Below are 20,243 nucleotides of genomic sequence, written 5' to 3' on the forward strand. Positions count from 1 at the left end.
TTTGCCAACGTCTCCCTCAGACAGGGCGACGGTATTGGAAGCCATTCACAAGCTGTATTCTCAGCAGGTGATAATCAAGGTACCCCTTCTACAACAGGGAAAGGGGTATTACTCCACGCTATTTGTGGTACCGAAGCCGGACGGCTCGGTAAGACCTATTCTAAATCTGAAATCTCTGAACCTGTACATACAAAAATTCAAGTTCAAGATGGAGTCACTCAGAGCAGTGATAGCGAATCTGGAAGAAGGGGATTTTATGGTGTCCTTGGACATCAAGGATGCTTACCTTCATGTCCCAATTTGCCCTTCACACCAAGGGTACCTCAGGTTCGTGGTACAAAACTGTCATTATCAGTTTCAGACGCTGCTGTTTGGATTGTCCACGGCACCCAGGGTCTTTACCAAGGTAATGGCCGAAATGATGATCCTTCTTCGAAGTGAAGGCGTATTAATTATCCCTTACTTGGACGATCTCCTGATAAGGGCAAGATCCAGAGAACAGCTGGAGGTCGGAGTAGCACTAACTCAAGTAGTGCTCCAACAGCACGGGTGGATTCTGAATTTTCCAAAATCCCAACTGATCCCGACGACACGTCTGCTGTTCCTAGGGATGATTCTGGACACTGTTCAGAAAAAGGTATTTCTTCCGGAGGAGAAAGCCAGGGAGTTATCCGAACTCGTCAGGAACCTCCTAAAACCAGGGACAGTGTCTGTGCATCAATGCACAAGAGTCCTGGGAAAAATGGTGGCTTCTTACGAAGCGATTCCATTCGGCAGATTCCATGCACGAATTTTTCAGTGGGATCTGCTAGACAAATGGTCCGGATCGCATCTGCAGATGCATCAGCGGATAAAATTGTCGACAAGGACAAGGGTCTCTCTGCTATGGTGGTTGCAGAGTGCTCATCTGTTAGAGGGCCGCAGATTCGGCATACAGAACTGGGTCCTAGTGACCACGGATGCCAGCCTGAGAGGCTGGGGAGCGGTCACACAAGGAAGAAACTTCCAGGGCGTGTGGTCAAGCCTGGAAACGTCTCTTCACATAAATATACTGGAACTAAGAGCAATCTACAATGCTCTAAGCCTGGCAAAACCTCTGCTTCAGGGTCAGCCGGTGTTGATCCAGTCGGACAACATCACGACAGTCGCCCACGTAAACAGACAGGGCGGCACAAGAAGCAGGAGGGCAATGGCAGAAGCTGCAAGGATTCTTCGCTGGGCGGAAAATCATGTGATAGCACTGTCAGCAGTGTTCATCCCGGGAGTGGACAACTGGGAAGCAGTCTTCCTCAGCAGACACGATCTTCACCCGGGAGAGTGGGGACTTCATCCAGAAGTCTTCCACATGATTGTAGTCCATTGGAAAGACCAATGGTGGACATGATGGCGTCCCGCCTCAACAAAAAACTGGACAGGTATTGCGCCAGGTCAAGAGACCCTCAGGCAATAGCTGTGGACGCTCTGGTAACACCATGGGTGTACCAGTCAGTGTATGTGTTCCCTCCTCTGCCTCTCATACCCAAGGTACTGAGAATTATACGGCAAAGGGGAGTAAGAACGATACTAGTGGCTCCGGACTGGCCAAGAAGGACTTGGTACCCGGAACTTCAGGAGATGCTCACGGAAGATCCGTGGCCTCTACCTCTAAGAAGGGATCTGCTTCAGCAGGGACCGTGTCTATTCCAAGACTTACCGCGGCTGCGTTTGACGACATGGCGGTTGAACGCCGGATCCTAAGGGAAAAAGGCATTCCGGAAGAGGTCATCCCTACCCTGGTCAAAGCCAGGAAGGAGGTGACTGCACAACATTATCACCGCATTTGGAGAAAATATGTTGCATGGTGTGAGGCCAGGAAGGCCCCGACAGAGTACTACATATACAGCCCCCGGTTGTGCCCCCAGTGGCACCGTGGGATCTCAATGTAGTTTTGGATTTTCTCAAATCCCATTGGTTTGAGCCACTCACATCGGTAGATTTGAAATATCTTACATGGAAAGTAACCATGCTACTGGCCCTGGCTTCAGCCAGGAGAGTGTCGGAATTGGCGGCTTTATCGTATAAAAGCCCATATCTGATTTTCCATTCGGACAGGGCAGAATTGAGGACGCGTCCTCATTTTCTCCCTAAGGTGGTATCAGCGTTTCACCTGAACCAGCCTATTGTGGTGCCTGCGGCTACTAGCGATTTGGAGGATTCCAAGTTGCTGGACGTTGTCAGAGCATTGAAAATATATATTTCAAGGACGGCTGGAGTCAGAAAATCTGACTCGCTGTTTATACTGTATGCACCCAACAAGCTGGGTGCTCCTGCTTCTAAGCAGACGATTGCTCGTTGGATTTGTAGCACAATTCAACTGGCACATTCTGTGGCAGGCCTGCCACAGCCTAAATCTGTCAATGCCCACTCCACAAGGAAGGTGGGCTCATCTTGGGCGGCTGCCCGAGGGGTCTCGGCATTACAACTCTGCCGAGCAGCTACGTGGTCAGGGGAGAACACGTTTGTAAAATTCTACAAATTTGATACCCTGGCTAAGGAGGACCTGGAGTTCTCTCATTCGGTGCTGCAGAGTCATCCGCACTCTCCCGCCCGTTTGGGAGCTTTGGTATAATCCCCATGGTCCTGACGGAGTCCCCAGCATCCACTAGGACGTCAGAGAAAATAAGAATTTACTCACCGGTAATTCTATTTCTCGTAGTCCGTAGTGGATGCTGGGCGCCCATCCCAAGTGCGGATTGTCTGCAATACTTGTACATAGTTATTGTTACAAAAAAATCGGGTTGTTTATTGTTGTGAGCCATCTTTTCAGAGGCTCCTACGTTATCATACTGTTAACTGGGTTCAGATCACAAGTTGTACGGTGTGATTGGTGTGGCTGGTATGAGTCTTACCCGGGATTCAAAATCCTTCCTTATTGTGTACGCTCGTCCGGGCACAGTATCCTAACTGAGGCTTGGAGGAGGGTCATAGGGGGAGGAGCCAGTACACACCACCTAGTGGTCAAACTTTTAAATTTTGTGCCCTGTCTCCTGCGGAGCCGCTATTCCCCATGGTCCTGACGGAGTCCCCAGCATCCACTACGGACTACGACAAATAGAATTACCGGTGAGTAAATTCTTATTATTGCCGCTATAAGCAGCAAATACGGATTTTTGGTTAGCACGTGTTTTTAGCTTAATTTTCAGGGAGAGGTATAGGGCAATACTTAGGGAAAGAGGCTGGGCAAATAGCAGAAGATTGGAAGGTGCTAGTGGAGAGACAGGGTGAAGTGGAAAGTTAGAGATGGACATGCATTTATTGAGATGGGCAGAAATGTTGAGCGGGAACAGGGTCAGTATTAATGAGACTTCATCAGATACAGGGGTGAATGCACTGAGGGCAAAGTCATGGGCTTTCAGTGAGGAAGTTGGTGATCAAGCGAATTAAAAAACTGGGTATGTAAGAAAACTGTTGTGCAAACAATGTCCACATTATCTGGGTAGCTTGGCATTAACCATGCGGTCTTGGAAGACTTTTTAGCTTAATTTTAGCCATGGATATCTACTACATATTGAAGTGTAGCCAAATAAATTAAATAAATGTTATTTTAGCTTTCATCTAGATCAATTGAGCTTTTTTTTTTTTTTTATGTGCTTATAAACTAGTACTTGAGCAGTGTGTTTACCCCCACCCCCACCCCTTCCATTTCTATGGAGGGTCCTAGTGCACTTGGTTTCCAACATTTAAGAATGGAAAGCAGGAACCTACTACATCCAGGTCCTCCCTGGTAACCATTGGATCACCCCGGTAAGTAAAATGTAAAAGTTTTTTTTTTTCAATAAATAATAAATTGAGTATGTAAGCTCATTGTCTGTGTTCTGCACATCCATCCAGAATTATAATTTTTTCACTGATTTGGTATTTTCACATTGGGTTGTGTAAAAGGTCTTAAACTGAATGCGGGCATGACTGAGGGGTAAAGTCATGTGGGATGAAAGGCAAGAGGGGCGGGTTACTGTCCTGTTCTTGGCTTTTTATGATTTGAGGTTGATGGAATTAGAAAGTCAGGCTAGATGTACCATGTATCCCAAACATTTTGAAATGTACTTTGTGAAACTTTGCCTTACAAGCTGGTTATATATTCCATATTGAAGATAAACCAGGTTTAGAACTTCCCTCTGCAACTAAAGATTTTCAATGAAGTGCACTTGTGTCTTGCACAAGAAATATGCATTATAATGTATATCTGTATGCTTGTCGGTACGAAATACTGGCCGAATAAGAGCAAATATGGTTTCATGTTAATCCTGTAATATTTTAAATTATTGTCCGTATTTCGTGCCAGTAGGATATCCTTTGTGGTGGAATCTGGCAATTAAGTCACATTGGACCTGATGAAGAGATGGAAGTAATCAGGCATACAGATGGGTCCTCTGCGATCTTGGCTGGCTGAGGCGTTAGTCACGATCGGGCATACGCAGCATACCGAGGCGCAGGTAGGCGCGCCTAGTCGCAGAGAGGCGCGCCTAGTCGCAGGGAGGCGCACAGAGCGTTTGTCGTTACCTTTAAGTGTAATACCTGCGATCATCCACCATATGTCGCTTTTTACAATCACCACTGCGCATGCATGTGGTCTCCTGTAAAATACTGAAATACATAGTAAGAACTACTTTACTAGTGCGTCTCATTACGCTACATTATTTCATACAGTATATACAGTACAGACGCAAATAGTACAGCATATGCAAACAAATGTGATAAAGCCATGTCCATTTACAGTACTTTAGGAATATGTGAGCGTCCAAGTCAGATAAATCAACATATAACCAGTAGTGTACACAGACGCAAACAGACGTGTTACATGCACATTGTTGCCTATTGATGTTAGGGATATCGTATGTTAGCGTCCTAATCCCGTAGCCATTACGGCATAATCAAAACCAATGGATTTATTCATCTATCGGCGGCGAAGTGTCCGAGTGGTGAAGTGTTCTGCTTCCTATGTTTAGAGTCCCGGGTTCGATTCCTAAAGTACGAATGCATGTTCGTTTCTTCCAGACACTTTATTTTTTTTTATTTTTATATCTATTGTACTGTAGTATACTTTCACATTCAGTACAAGTGTGCACACAAGTTTTACATAAAGCAGGGTAAAGCTGCAGGAGAGTTTCTACTGTTAAGGTTCTATGCACAGTACGATACACATACTGTACAATTCTGTAGCAGGGCAGACTCAATTAAAATGGCTACCGCCTGTGACTCCCAAGGAGGCACTCTGCTACGGAGCAAGTAACAGCACAGGTTTTGCAGGCTATGGGACGATGCTGAAGAAGCATCACAATCCCCTAGCTAAAATACACAGGGGCGACAGGGATAAGCGAAGTCTATGCACATAACGATACACCGGACTCGATCGCATCGCAAAGTGACAAAATGTCTGAGGCACGTGAACCCCCGCCTTGTGGCAGCACTCTGCTATGGAGCGCGCGACGGCATAAGTTTTGCAGGCTGTGGGCCAATGCTGAAGGAGCGTCACAGTTCCCTAGCTAAAATACAGTACACAGGAGCGATAGGGATAAGCGAGGTTTATGCACATAAAGATACACCGGACTCGATCGCATCGCAAAGTGACAATGTTGGACGCTCATACAGTACATGTATTTCAAAAGCACAGTATTTTCCCCCGCCTCCCCCTACCCCCATTGCCCTTCCCCCCTGGGAGCCTGCACAGTTCATACAGTAGTCAGGGAGGGAGTTCAGGTCAGGTACAATACACAAACACCAACAATCTACAATACTGTGTTGCTCAGATAGTTGCGTCAGAATACACTAATTTCTCTGACGTCCTAGTGGATGCTGGGTACTCCGTAAGGACCATGGGGAATAGACGGGCTCCGCAGGAGACTGGGCACTCTAAAAGAAAGATTAGGTACTATCTGGTGTGCACTGGCTCCTCCCTCTATGCCCCTCCTCCAGACCTCAGTTAGAATCTGTGCCCGGCCCGAGCTGGTTGCACACTAGGGGCTCTCCTGAGCTTCTAGAAAAGAAAGTATTTGTTAGGTTTTTTATTTTCAGTGAGATCTGCTGGCAACAGACTCACTGCTACGTGGGACTTAGGGGAGAGAAGCAAACCTACCTGCTTGCAGCTAGCTTGTGCTTCTAGGCTACTGGACACCATTAGCTCCAGAGGGATCGAACACAGGGCCCGACCTCGATCGTCCGTTCCCGGAGCCGCGCCGCCGTCCCCCTTGCAGAGCCAGAAGACGGAAGAAACCGGAGGAAATCGGCGGCTGAAGACTTCGGTCTTCATTAAGGTAGCGCACAGCACTGCAGCTGTGCGACATTGCTCCCTATGCACACCACACACTCCGGTCACTGATGGGTGCAGGGTGCAGGGCGCTGGGGGGGGGGGGCGCCCTGGGCAGCAATTAGAGTACCTTACATGGCAAATTGGCACATAATACAGCTTTTAAGCTGTATATGTGCATAATCCTCCGCCATTATTCAGATAAAAAAGCGGGAGAAGTCCGCCGAGAAGGGGGCGGGGCTATCTTCCTCAGTACACCGGCGCCATTTTCTCTTCACAGCTCCGCTGGAAGACAGCTCCCCAGGCTCTCCCCTGCAGTTTCAAGACATCAAGGGTAAAAAAGAGAGGTGGGCCCCAAATTTAGGCGCAAAAACTATATATAAAAGCAGCTATAGGGAAAATCGCTTTTGTTAGTGTAAATCCCTGATTATATAGCGCTGTGGTGTGTGCTGGCATACTCTCTCTCTGTCTCCCCAAAGGACTTTGTGGGGTCCTGTCCTCAGAGCATTCCCTGTGTGTGTGTGCGGTGTGTCGGTACGGCTGTGTCGACATGTTTGATGAGGACGCTTACGTGGAGGCGGAGCAGGTGCCGATAAGTGTGATGTCGCCCCCTGCGGGGCCGACACCTGAGTGGATGGATATGTGGAAGGTATTAACCGACAGTGTCAACTCCTTACATAAAAGGTTCGATGACGCAGCTTTGGGACAGCCGGCATCTCAGCCTGCGCCTGCCCAGGCATCTCAGAAGCCGTCAGGGGCTCAAAAACGCCCGCTACCTCAGATGGCAGACACAGATGTCGACACGGAGTCTGACTCCAGTGTCGACGAGGATGAGACAAATATACAATCCACTAGGGCCATCCGATGCATGATTACGGCAATGAAAAATGTGTTCCACATTTCTGACATTAACCCGGTTACCACTAAAAAGGGTATTATGTATGGGGAGAAAAAGCAGCCAGTGACTTTTCCCCCATCTGATGAATTAAATGAATTGTGTGAAGAAGCGTGGGGTTCCCCAGATAAGAAACTAGTAATTTCTAAGCGGTTACTAATGGCGTACCCTTTCCCGCCAACGGATAGGTTACGCTGGGAGACATCCCCTAAGGTGGACAAGGCGCTCGCACGTTTATCAAAAAAGGTGGCACTGCCTTCTCAGGATACGGCCGCCTTAAAGGAGCCTGCGGATAGAAAGCAGGAGGCTATCCTGAAGTCTGTGTATACACACTCAGGTACTATACTGAGACCTGCTATTGCTTCAGCATGGATGTGTAGTGCTGCAGCAGCGTGGTTTGATTCCCTGTCTGATAACATTGATTCCCTTGACAGGGACACTATGGCCCTCATTCCGAGTTGTTCGCTCGGTATTTTTGATCGCATCGCAGTGAAAATCCGCTTAGTACGCATGCGCAATGTTCGCACTGCGACTGCGCCAAGTAACTTTACTATGAAGAAAGTAATTTTACTCACAGCTTTTTCATCGCTCCGGCGATCGTAATGTGATTGACAGGAAATGGGTGTTACTGGGCGGAAACACGGCGTTTCAGGGGCGTGTGGCTGAAAACGCTACCGTTTCCGGAAAAAACGCAGGAGTGGCCGGGGAAACGGTGGGAGTGCCTGGGCGAACGCTGGGTGTGTTTGTGACGTCAACCAGGAACGACAAGCACTGAAATGATCGCACAGGCAGAGTAAGTCTGGAGCTACTCAGAAACTGCTAAGTAGTTAGTAATCGCAATATTGCGAATACATCGGTCGCAATTTTAAGAAGCTAAGATTCACTCCCAGTAGGCGGCGGCTTAGCGTGTGTAACTCTGCTAAATTCGCCTTGCGACCGATCAACTCGGAATGAGGGCCTATATTGCTAACCATAGAGCATATTAAAGACGTAGTCTTATATATGAGAGATGCACAGAGGGACATTTGCCTGCTGGCATCTAGAATTAATGCAATGTCCATTTCTGCCAGGAGAGTATTATGGACTCGGCAGTGGACAGGTGAACCTGACTCTAAGAGGCACATGGAAATTTTGCCTTATAAGGGTGAGGAATTGTTAGGGGACGGTCTTTCGGACCTCGTATCCACAGCAACAGCTGGGAAGTTGACTTTTTTACCTCAGGTTCCCTCACAACCTAAGAAAGCACCGTATTATCAAGTACAGTCCTTTCGGCCTCAGGCAAGCGGGTTAGAGGCGCGTCCTTTCTGCCCAGAGGCAGGGGTAGAGGGAAAAAGCTGCACCATACAGCCAGTTCCCAAGAACAAAAATCCTCCCCTGCTTCCACTAAGTCCACCGCATGACGCTGGGGCTCCACATGTGGAGCCAGGTGCGGTGGGGGCCCGTCTCCGGAACTTCAGCGACCAGTGGGTTCGCTAACAGGTGGATCTCTGGATTCTACAAGTGGTATCTCAGGGATACAAGCTGGAGTTCGAGACGTCTCCCCCTCGCCGTTACCTCAAATCAGCCTTGCCAGCTACTCCCCAGGACAGGAAGGTAGTACTGGCGGCAATTCACAAGCTGTACTTCCAGCAGGTGATAATCAAAGTTCCCCTCCTTCAACAGGGACGGGGTTACTATTCCACAATGTTTGTGGTACCGAAACCAGACGGTTCGGTGAGACCCATTCTAAATTTAAAATCCTTGAACACTTATATAAGGAAGTTCAAGTTCAAAATGGAATCGCTCAGGGCGGTTATTGCAAGCCTGGAAGAGGGGGATTACATGGTATCACTGGACATCAAGGATGCTTACCTACATGTCCCCATTTACCCACCTCACCAGGTGTACCTCCGTTTTGTGGTACAGGACTGCCATTACCAATTCCAGACGTTGCCGTTTGGTCTGTCCACGGCACCGAGGGTATTTACCAAAGTAATGGCCGAAATGATGATATTCCTTCGGAAGAAGGGAGTTATAATTATCCCGTACTTGGACGATCTCCTTATAAAGGCGAGGTCCAGGGAGCAGTTGTTGGTCGGAGTAGCACTATCTCAGGAAGTGCTACAACAGCACGGCTGGATTCTGAATATCCCAAAGTCACAGCTGGTTCCTACGACGCGTCTGCTGTTCCTGGGTATGATTCTGGACACAGAACAGAAGAAGGTGTTTCTCCCGGAGGAGAAGGCCAAGGAGTTGTCCTCTCTGGTCAGAGACCTCCTAAAACCGCAACAGGTGTCGGTGCATCACTGCACGCGAGTCCTGGGAAAGATGGTAGCTTCTTACGAGGCAATTCCATTCGGCAGGTTCCATGCAAGGATCTTTCAGTGGGATCTGTTAGACAAGTGGTCCGGATCGCATCTTCAGATGCATCGGCTGATCACCCTGTCCCCGAGGGCCAGGGTGTCTCTGCTGTGGTGGCTGCAGAGTGCTCATCTTCTCGAAGGCCGCAGATTCGGCATACAGGACTGGGTCCTGGTGACCACGGATGCAAGCCTCCGAGGTTAGGGGGCAGTCACTCAGGGAAGAAACTTCCAGGGACTATGGTCGAGTCAGGAGGCTTCCCTACACATAAATATTCTGGAACTAAGGGCCATTTACAATGCCCTAAGTCAGGCAAAACCCCTGCTTCAAAACCAGCCGGTGCTGATTCAGTCAGACAACATCACGGCGGTCGCCCATGTAAACCGACAGGGCGGCACAAGAAGCAGGATGGCGATGGCAGAAGCCACAAGGATTCTCCGATGGGCGGAAAATCACGTGATAGCACTGTCAGCAGTGTTCATTCCGGGAGAGGACAACTGGGAAGCAGACTTCCTCAGCAGGCACGACCTCCACCCGGGAGAGTGGGGACTTCATCCAGAAGTCTTCCAGCTGATTGTAAATCGTTGGGAAAGGCCACAGGTGGACATGATGGCGTCCCGCCTCAACAAAAAGCTAAAAAGATATTGCGCCAGGTCAAGGGACCCTCAGGCGATAGCTGTGGACGCTCTAGTGACACCGTGGGTGTACCAGTCGGTTTATGTGTTCCCTCCTCTTCCTCTCATACCAAAGGTACTGAGGATAATAAGAAAGAGAGGAGTAAGAACTATACTCATCGTTCCGGATTGGCCAAGAAGGACTTGGTACCCGGAACTACAAGATCTCAGAGGACCCTTGGCCTCTGCCTCTCAGACAGGACCTGTTACAGCAGGGGCCCTGTCTGTTCCAAGACTTACCGCGGCGGCGTTTGACGGCATGGCGGTTGAACGCCGGATCCTGATGGAAAAGGGCATTCCGGTTGAAGTCATTCCTACGCTGATAAAAGCTAGGAAGGATGTGACAGCAAAACATTATCACCGCATATGGCGAAAATATGTTGCTTGGTGTGAGGCTATGAAGGCCCCAACAGAAGAATTTCAGCTGGGTCGATTTCTGCACTTCCTACAGTCAGGAGTGACTATGGGCCTAAAATTGGGATCCATAAAAGTCCAGATTTCGGCCCTGTCTATTTTCTTTCAAAAAGAACTGGCTTCACTGCCTGAAGTTCAGACGTTTGTCAAGGGAGTGCTGCATATTCAGCCCCCTTTTGTGCCTCCAGTGGCACCTTGGGATCTCAACGTTGTGTTGGATTACCTAAAATCACATTGGTTTGAGCCACTTCAGACCGTGGAGCTAAAATATCTCACGTGGAAAGTGGTCATGCTATTGGCCTTAGCTTCGGCTAGGCGTGTGTCAGAATTGGCGGCTTTGTCATGTAAAAGCCCCTATCTGATCTTCCATATGGACAGGGCAGAATTGAGGACTCGTCCCCAATTTCTCCCTAAGGTGGTATCAGCGTTTCATTTGAACCAACCTATTGTGGTGCCTGCGGCTACTCGGGACTTGGAGGATTCCAAGTTGCTGGACGTAGTCTGGGCCCTGAAAATCTATGTTTCCAGGACGGCTAGGGTCAGAAAAACTGACTCACTGTTTATCCTGCATGCACCCAACAAGCTGGGTGCTCATGCTTCTAAGCAGACTATTGCTCGCTGGATCTGTAGCACGATTCAGCAGGCTCTTTCTGCGGCTGGACTGCCGCATCCTAAATCGGTAAAAGCCCATTCCACGAGGAAGGTGGGCTCTTCTTGGGCGGCTGCCCGAGGGGTCTCGGCTTTACAACTTTGCCGAGCTGCTACCTGGTCGGGATCAAACACGTTTGCAAAATTCTACAAGTTTGATACCCTGGCTGAGGAGGACCTTGAGTTTGCTCATTCGGTGCTGCAGAGTCATCTGCACTCTCCCGCCCGTTTGGGAGCTTTGGTATAATCCCTATGGTCCTTACGGAGTACCCAGCATCCACTAGGACGTCAGAGAAAATAAGAATTTACTCACCGGTAATTCTATTTCTCGTAGTCCGTAGTGGATGCTGGGAGCCCGTCCCAAGTGCGGATTTTCTGCAATACTTGTATATAGTTATTGCTTAACTGAAGGGTTATTGTTATGAGCCATCTGTTCAGTGAGGCTCAGTTGTTATTCATACTGTTAACTGGGTATAGTTGTCACGAGTTGTACGGTGTGATTGGTGTGGCTGGTATGAGTCTTACCCTGGATTCCAAATCCTTTCCTTGTAGTGTCAGCTCTTCTGGGCACAGTTTCCCTAACAGGTCTGGAGGAGGGGCATAGAGGGAGGAGCCAGTGCACACCAGATAGTACCTAATCTTTCTTTTAGAGTGCCCAGTCTCCTGCGGAGCCCGTCTATTCCCCATGGTCCTTACGGAGTACCCAGCATCCACTACGGTCTACGAGAAATAGAATTACCGGTGAGTAAATTCTTATTTTATACTCATTACCGCTTTGTATTGTATATAACGGAATGAGTCGCTCCAGCAGATTTACTCTGATTTATGTGAAACCTGTGTGCACCCTTCCATTGAATGTATAACAAAGAAAAAAATAATAAAATGAATGTCACGCGAACACATAAAAATAAAAAATAAAAAGTCGGCACTTTGGAAATCGAACCCGGGACACTCAGCATGCGATGCGGGAGCTTTCATCGCTAGCCCACGATGCTTCATGGAAGATTCACAAGTTCATGTGTAAAAGTACTGCAAAGGGCGATTCCTTCCCATTTGTGTTAGTTTATGCCTTAGGGGACTCGGACGCTCATACATGTATTTCAAAAGCACGGTATTTAGTGCACTGTACATACTTTAAAGTCAATGAGCTACATTATTCCTTTCACACATTAGTTGCGTCTGCATACACAAGTGTTTTAACATGTTCATTTGTGTCTGTATAAACTATTTATTTTTTTAACTCTCTCCGTCTGACCATTGGTCACCATCTATTAACATTACAGTCGTCACTGACCATTTGCCAGAGCTTGTAGATCAATCCGCTGCTGTTCGATCTAAAGTACTGGATTAGTGGAGCATTAGCCACCCAGTGGTGGAGATGTGTATTGCATGCTGAGTATCCTGTCGCGCCTCAACGCGCCTGTCCGTGATTAAACTCGGCAACCTAAGCTATCGCCTAGGCACGACTAAACCTCCGTCTAGGCGCAGAAACAATCAAGATAACGGAGGACCCATCTGTATGTTGCTCCCAAACTGTGTGCTTTGAAAACTGTCCATAACCACCAGTATGCACAATTGCCTGCATCTTGTACTGCACCCAAACCCTTTTGTCTATGCATGGTTTTTCCTACACAGTGCACACTTACAAATATCTTATACTAGGTGTAAAAGATACGCCTATCTGGAAGATTAACAGTATTTACGTTTACATCCAACTTTTAATAGCCACCGTAAACATGACCTCAATGCACTTTGACTGCGCTACAGTGCCCACTTACACATGTAAATTTATTGCCCTTAGTTGAGTGCACTCAGTTCTGAAAAGTGTACACTCCACAAACACTGCAAAAGGCCAGTTTCTCTAACATCGGTTACAGGTGTGAGGCACTAGGAAACACAAAGAAACATGTAAACAAGGTGATGATTCAGAACTGCACTGTTCTAGAGTTTTAGCCCTGCAGCTCAAACCAAAAGTGAAGGATCCCCCTCAAGTTGGAACAAAGTGTTGTGGCACTGAGAGGTAATGCAGATATATACGCCAGTTGGGAAAACATTGGTGTGCTTTGTGTTGAATTACAGTGCATCCGGAAAGTATTAACAGCGCTTCACTTTTTATATTGTTATGTTACAGCGTTTTTCCAAAATGGAATAATTTCATTTTTGTCCTCAAAATTCTACACACAATACCACATAATGAAAAAAGTTTTTGTGATTTTTGCAAATTTATTTAAAATAAAAAAAAACTAAGAAATCACATGTACATAAGTATTCATAGCCTTTGCCATAAAGCTCAAAATTGAGCTCAGTTGCATCCTATTTCCTCATCATCCTTGAGATGTTCCTACAGCTTAATTGGAGTCCACCTGTGTTAAATTCAGTTGATTGGACATGATTTGAAAAGGCACACACCTGTCTATATAAGGTCCCACACTTGACAGTGCACGTCTGAGCACAAACCAAGCATGAAGTCAAAGGAATTGTCTGTAGACCTCCGATACAGGATTGTCTCGAGGTACAAATCTGGGGAAGGGTACGGAAAAACATATGCGGCTTTGAAGGTCCCAATGAGCCCAGTGGCCTTCATAATCCGTAAATGGAAGTAGTTCGGAACCACCAGAACTCTTGCTGGTTGGCCGTCTAAACTGAGCAATCGGGGGAGAAGGGCCCTAGTCATGGTGACTAAGAACCCGGTGGTCACTCTGTCAGAGGTAAAGCATTCCTGTGTGGAGAGAGGAGAACCTTCCAGAAGGACAACCATCTCTGCAGCAATCTACCAATCAGGCCTGTATGGTAGAGTGGCCAGACGGAAGCAACTCCTTGGTAAAAAAAAAAGCACATGGCAGCCCACCTGGAGTTTGCCAAAATGCACCTGAAGGACTCTCAGTCCATGAGAAACAAAATTCTCTGGTCTGATGAGACAAAGATTGAAGTCTTTGGCATATGAATGCCAGGCATCATGTTTGGAGGAAACCAGGCACCGCTCATCACCAAGCCAATACCATCCCTACAGTGAAGCATGCTGTGGGGATGTTTTTCAGCGGCAGGAACTGGGAGACTAGTCAGGATAGAGGAAAAGATGAATGCAGCAATGTACAGAGCGCTCTTGACCTCAGACTGGGTCAATAGTTCATCTTTCAGCAGGACAACGACCCTAAGCACATAGACAAGATATCAAAGGAGTGGCTTCAGGACAACTTTGTGAATGTCTTTGAGTGGCCCAGCCAGAGCCCAGACTTGAATCCGATCTGGAGAGATCTGAAAATGGCTGTGCACCGACGTTTCCCATCCAACCTGATGGAGCTTGAGAGGTGCTGCAAAGAAGAATGGGAGAAACTGGCCAAAGATAGGTGTGCCAATCTTGTGGCATCATATTCAAAAAGACTTGAGTCTGTAATTGCTGCCAATGGTGCATCAACAAAGTATTGCGCAAAGGCTGTGAATACTTATGTAAGTGTGATTTCTTAGGTTTTTTTATTTTTAATAAATTTGCAAAAATCACAAAAAAACTTTTTCACATTTTTATTGTGTGTAGAATTTTAAGGGAAAAATGAATTTATCCCAATTTGAAATAAGGCTGTAACATAACAAAATGTGGAAAAAGTGAAGCGCTGTGAATACTTTCCACGTGCACTGTACATTAATCTCTTTAAACAGAAGAATATTTTTGAAATTATGGATTTTTATAAGTATGAAAAAAGAGTAGAGGTATATATAGATGAACATTGAAATCATAAACATTAAAATCAAAACTGCAAATGATCTGTACTATTTTATCATTTAAATTGTCATCTAGATGTAAAAGGAACACCCTAATATATTTTCATACTAACAAAAAATACGTAATATAAAAAATGCATTCTTTGTTTAGAGGGGTGTGATACACGAGACCGGCTTTTGGGATGCCAGTTGTCAAAAGATAGACACCCACATTCCGATGCTGAGAATCCCAGTTTACTTACCCTGCGCCGCCTCGCGCCCCCCTCCCTTCCCGCAGCCCATCCCTAGCTCTCCTCGATATCCCAGAGTCGGGATATCGGCTGTCAGGATTTCGGCATCAGCATTCCAAATGATGCAGGGATTCAGGCATTCTGGCTGTCTGTTGGGATTCCAGCATGAGGATTTCTACCGCCGGCAACCTGACCGCATGCCGTTTTTAAAGGGATTCATTTAATTTGACACAAAGCACCCCTGTATATTCACACCTGGCATATATATCAGCATTAGCGCTCTGCACCACCAATCTCATAAACTAGGTAATGCAGAGTCTAAACTTTTATAGGAGTTTTCTTATATGGCTTGGCTAAGAATTTTACTATTCGTGACTTTTATCCCATGTTTCCTCTTTCAGAATCGCTCCCATGTCTATTCTCCAGGCTGATTAGTACGTTTGTAGTGATGGTAATTCTAGGGCCAAGACTGTGTGATGTACTGTAGTAGAGACAGTATATTTTGAAAAAAGGATTTTAATTACCTACCGGTAAATCCTTTTCTCGTAGTCCGTAGAGGATGCTGGGGATGCACATTAGTACTATGGGGTATAGACAGGTCCACTAGGAGCCACTGGCACTTTAAGAGTTTGAGCTGGGTCCTCACTCTATGCCCCTCCTACCAGACTCAGTCTAGAAACTGTGCCCGTGGAGACGGACAACTTCGAGAGAAGGATATTACACAGATAGTGGCGAGATTCACACCAGCTCACACATACAAGGCAAACCAAGCTAACCAGCTTGAAAAATCAGCAACGGCTGAACAATATTACTTACCCAAGTAACAAAACAGTACTTAACCAAGAAAGAAGCAGTATTGAACTAAGTAACCAGTGCCACTGCAGGATCTGAGAGACTTCATTTTGAATTTGAACACCCTCAGAAGTGTTCAACGATTTCAAGTTCAAAATTGGTCTGACCGAACCATCCGGTTTCGGTACCACGAAAAGGTTTGAATAATAACCCTTGTTTTGCATATGAGGTGGAACTGGGACAATGACCTGTGACTTTTACAATTTTAGGATGGCTTCCTGTAGGATAGCCCTGTCTGTCAGCAAAGATTTGAAGAATCGGTGAGGCGGGAGTTCTTGAAACTCCAGTCTGCACGCCTGGGACACAATATCCTGTACCCAGGGATTCAGGCCGGTCGACACCCAGACGTGTCTGAAACGTCTGAGTCTCGCACCCACCAGCCCGTCCTCCAGGCTTTGAGGTCCACCGTCATGCTGAGGATTTTGAGGAACCAGAAGCAGGTCTCTGGTCCTGGGAGCCTGCCGGTGCAGGCTTTTTGGATTTTGCCCGACCACCTCTAAAGAAAGTGGTAGGAGGCTTGGACTTTTTTGCCTTAGCAGTCCGAAAGGACTGTGGCATAGCTGAAGAAAATGGTTTCTTCGTAGAAGGTGTAGCAGAGCGAAAGAAAGGTGACTTACCCGCGGTTCCCGTGGAAATCCGCACATCCAACGTTTCCCCAAATAGAGCCTGACCTGTGTAGGGTAGGTTCTCCACACTTCTCCTGGATTCCGCGTCTGCAGGCCATTGGCGTAGCCAGATTCCCCTGCGGGCTGAGATCGACATAGAAGGTATCCGTGCAGTCAACGTACCCTGGTCCTTCATGGATTCCACCATGAACCCCGCAGAATCCTGTATGTTACGTAAAAACAATTCAATGTCACTTCTATCCATTGTATCCAAATCATCTAGTAATGTGCCTGACCACTTTACTATGGCTTTAGAAATCCATGCACAGCCAATAGTGGTCCTTAATGCCACTCCTGAAGCAGTGTAAATGCATTTGAGCGTAGTGTCAATTTTACGATCAGCCGGTTCTTTTAACGCAGTAGATCCAGGGACAGGTAAAACCACCTTTTTAGACAGTCTGGAGACAGATGCATCCACAATGGGTGGGTTTTCCCATTTCTCTTACGTCCTAGAGGATGCTGGGGTCCACATTAGTACCATGGGGTATAGATGGGTCCACCAGGAGCCATTGGCACTTTAAGCCTCCCTGCTTCGTGGGACTAAGGGGGGCAGTAGTGTCTGCCCTGCGGGGTTTGAGCCACTACAGTATCTCCGCTGACAGGACACTGAGCTCCTGAGGGGATAGATCGTTCCCCACCACAGGGGATCGCTCACCCCAGCAGTATGCCGCCACCCCCTTACAGAGCTGAAGATCAGTGGTGAGTGAGTCACCACCCCCCTAGCAAGTGGGAGGCCGATGTGAAGATTGCGGCAACAGGGTAGGAGCGCAGTACTAACTGCGCTCAGGAGACTCAGCGGTACTTAGTATGAGGGGTGCCCTGAGCCAGCGCCTGAACCCTGCACTGGTCAGCAAGCCTGTTGGGGTCTGTGGATCTCAGCCAGCATTTTACCTCAGGCCAATATAATCCTTGTGAAAAGTGGGAAGACAGCGCCATTTTGGGGCGGAGCTTCTCAGCGGACCCAGCAGCGTTCAGCGCCATTTTCCTGCCTGCACAGCGCTGTCCAGGAAGAGCAGGTCCCTCCACAGCAACTCCAGCTATCTCTCACGGTACCAGGGGGTTGTAGAAGGGGGGGGGGAGGCTGCATTAAGACTGTAACCTTTTAAGGTGCACAGTCAGCGCTAGTAGGGGTCTCCCTTTATATTAAAAGCGCTGTGTGTGGGTTGGCTCCATTCTCTGTCTCTCTCTTGCCATTCTTGGGGGTGAAACTCTGTCCTCGTGTGTGTGTGTGTGTGTGTGTGTGTGTGTGTGTGTGTGTGTTCTTCATTAAGCAATGTCCAGGGACTCTGTCACATACTGCAGAGGACATGTCCTCTCAGGATGATCCCATTCCATGTAATCAGGATTGCACTGGTTTAGCACAGATACCAGCAAGGGAGCCTGAGTGATTATCCTCTATCAAATCTATGATTTCTCAGATTTCAAATAGGGTTGCACAAAATGAATCTGCAACTCAGGCTTTACAGAACTCTATGGCAGTCTGGCCCAGTTCTGGTACCTCAGGGCTCCCCGCTGTATATTCTGATAATACTGATTTATCCTTAGGAATGAAAGCTATACCTTAAACACACCTTAAGTACACTTTACCATGGAGCCGCTGCTGCTGCTATACTTAATACACACTCTACGTACTTTGTCAGCTAATAGCGTACAAAGTCTCGTACTGTGTACGGACTTTGCGTACAAACACCGCGCAGACGGTACAAAGTACTCACAGCGCGTACACACCCAGTGATACACTTTAAACCTTATTCAGCAAATGCAATACAATGATAATACACTTTAAACCTTAGCAGGGCAATGAAGACACGACACCAGATTGTAATTAAACCGCTGGGTTCCGAAACCACAGTGTATTATTGCTGAAAGGGGGTTACATTACAAATAATACAATACAAATATAACAGAGTAAATGGCTACATTCAATGGTACATACGTGAGTGAATTTGCTTGCGCTTCCCGGTCCGGTCCTCCGTTATCTGATAGAGAACGTTGTGAGTCTTGTGTCTGACCAGGCCTGCTGCAGGCTCTCTTTAGTCACTTCATCCAAAACATAACACAATGGATACTGTAATCTCTTTGTCCATTGGACACAGGGATGGTCATTTACAGTACAGGAGAGGTCATAGTTCTGTTTGAATAGGTGGGCGATGTCTATTTTCACTGCTCTTGTGGGTGGTCTCCTCTGGATTCCCGCCGCATACATAATGTACAGTAAATACAGTTTATATCTATATTCTGCTCCTGCACATAACTATCCGCAGGAACATGCGATCTTCCTCAAACCAACACCGGAATGTTTCCCTTAAAATACCCTACAGCTGGATACCAAACACCACCATGTAACCTTGTTCTGTCCCCTCCTATCCTGTAAAGGTGAATCCCTTTGTTCTGTTACCATTTAAACTGCTGTTAATTTCTGATGTGGTGCAAAGAGACTGTGTACATTGTGCACTATTTGGATTAAATATGTAATGTATTTTTATAGCCTTCCATGCGTTCAGAAACTCTACCGTAAATACTCATACCACGCGCTAATGCACAGGACCGCGGGAGCGACCATATGCAAATTGCGAATATGCGCACGCACAGCAGAGCAAGTACGCGCACGGAGGCCATCTGTGTGTAGTTTGTACATGATGTGTGTACTGCAATATTTTTCGACTTTGACAGTCCACCCTTTGGCAGTCACCAATAACTGCCACTATCTAATCACTAAACAGAAAAATATCTACACAATATCTACAGAAGTTTTGGATGGTCGGGGGAGAGTGGTAGGTAGGAAATGTATGACCTAGTGGGATAGTAAAAAGCATGTATGTATGAATCCATGTCTGAGGGGCATGTATCATCATCCCGTATATGTTCTAAATAAGCTTCGAGGTATTGCGAAGTATACATTAAATCCTTCTCATCCCGTATTAAGGGTCTGTAAATGGGCCAACAAACACTACCGAGCTCTTTTCTGCTTCTTGTTAAAACAAATGGGGTGCACATTTAGTTGATGATACATGGAGGGGGAAACATAAGTGAGTGCTAGTATATGTGGATATCACCTGTCGACTATGTGTGCTATTAACTGGAGGTTGCAGAGATGAAGATAAGACACATCTAAAATACATTCACATAAACATTTTGGGTAGGGCAGATGCCTTTTTCCGGTTGGATGTATCTGGGCAGAGGGGGAAACAAAAGAAAAACGGGTGAAAGAAACAGGTCATGAAATTCATTTGCAATCCTTATCATAACACTGGGGTAAATTTACTAAGATTCGTAATTCTCCCGATTTGGTGGGAGAATAATCACGAATGACATCGAAAGTGTAAAACTGCAACTTTTTGAATTTGTTACGACGGATTTACTAAGCTGTCGTATTCGTATTTTTTGTTTTGTCCGATGTCGATGTCATTCGTGGTTTTCTGGTGTAGAATGCGGCCGATTTGGGTGTTTTGCGGCCGTGTTTTTAGTTTATTTTACGACTGCGTCACATGTCTGTTACGGCAGTGATTTTGATGTTGCGGCCGC

The sequence above is a fragment of the Pseudophryne corroboree genome, chromosome 1 (genome assembly GCF_028390025.1).
Source record: "Pseudophryne corroboree isolate aPseCor3 chromosome 1, aPseCor3.hap2, whole genome shotgun sequence".
NCBI lineage: Eukaryota > Metazoa > Chordata > Amphibia > Anura > Myobatrachidae > Pseudophryne > Pseudophryne corroboree.